The sequence below is a fragment of the Pseudoliparis swirei genome, chromosome 8 (genome assembly GCF_029220125.1).
Source record: "Pseudoliparis swirei isolate HS2019 ecotype Mariana Trench chromosome 8, NWPU_hadal_v1, whole genome shotgun sequence".
Classification (NCBI taxonomy): domain Eukaryota; kingdom Metazoa; phylum Chordata; class Actinopteri; order Perciformes; family Liparidae; genus Pseudoliparis; species Pseudoliparis swirei.
The window spans coordinates 10828562-10829831 of NC_079395.1; positions in this window are offsets into that span (position 1 = coordinate 10828562).

The window sequence follows — 1270 nt, forward strand, 5'->3', positions numbered from 1 at the left end:
AAATATAAACACCAGATATATTAAGGTGATATCTTTGGATTTGATTGAGTTACATTGACGCTGTGGACCTCTCGTACAGATGTTTATGCGCAGCGGGCGTTCAGCGGGAGGCGCAGTCTCTCCGGTGTTACCGACGCCCCCAATGCGACCACAGAGCTGTGAACACAGAAGCGAGCACCACCTCAGCGGCGGTGCGCCGGGTCCGGCCCGGTTTACCTGCTGCAGGACGGGCACACACTGCGGGCTGGTGCCGCTTCCAGTCTGCTGGACAAACAACTAGCCTCCTCCTCCCACCTCCTCCTCCTCCTCCCACCTCCTCCTCCTCCTCCTCCTCCGCGCCCACCGCCAGCACCGTCAAACAGCACGGACATTCAAAGACACCCGGAAGTGTCGAAACTTTTGACTTCACAATAAAAGCGTTATAAAATATGTGCGTTTCTGTGAAAATCATTTTCAGGAAGACATTAGCAACGGAGAGTGATATCTCACGCAGTGACGTCAGAGCAATGACAGGTGATTTTAAACTGCTGCTATGACATCACTGGTTAGGATGAGATCCTTATGTCCAGTGACGCATAACAGCTGTATCTGCGTGACTAGCCTTCAAATTACACTTTAATTAATATGTATTTGATTTATAAGAAGGTGTGACTCAGATTGCGTAATTCTATTGTGAGGAGGTGGTGTTGTTCAAATAGGCTTTAACTTACAGCCTTTCAAATGTGTAAGCCTCTCATGCAGGGACATGACAAACACAGTACAAGAACAAGTAGACGCATGGTAGCCATAACTAATGAGAAAATATAGAAAAACGTGAACATCCTACTAAGGTTAGACGATAGAAAGTGGAGAGTATATACTCTATCAGAAATAAATGCATTTAATTAGCCTTCACCATTGCATATACTGAATAAATAATGAAATTGAGGTATGAATAAACAAAAGAGATATGAATATGCCAATGATGAGAAAAAGATGAACAGCAAGAAAAACCACAAACAAAACAAATTAAATGACCTACCTGCGGCTGTTCTGACACATTTAACGTCACACATTTGAAGCGTGTTGTGTCATGAGTGAATACAGTAAAGGAAGTAGGCTAAAACATATGATGTCGGCGACTCTCATTTTGAAAAACCTTGACCGGAAGCTCGACATTCATTGTGTGCGCGTTGACGCAGCCGGAGCCCCCTCGCTGTCTCTGTCCCAGTGTTGCCATTCCGACGCACATCCCTCACGGAGGAGCAACAGCTCCACGGAGTTGGCCAAA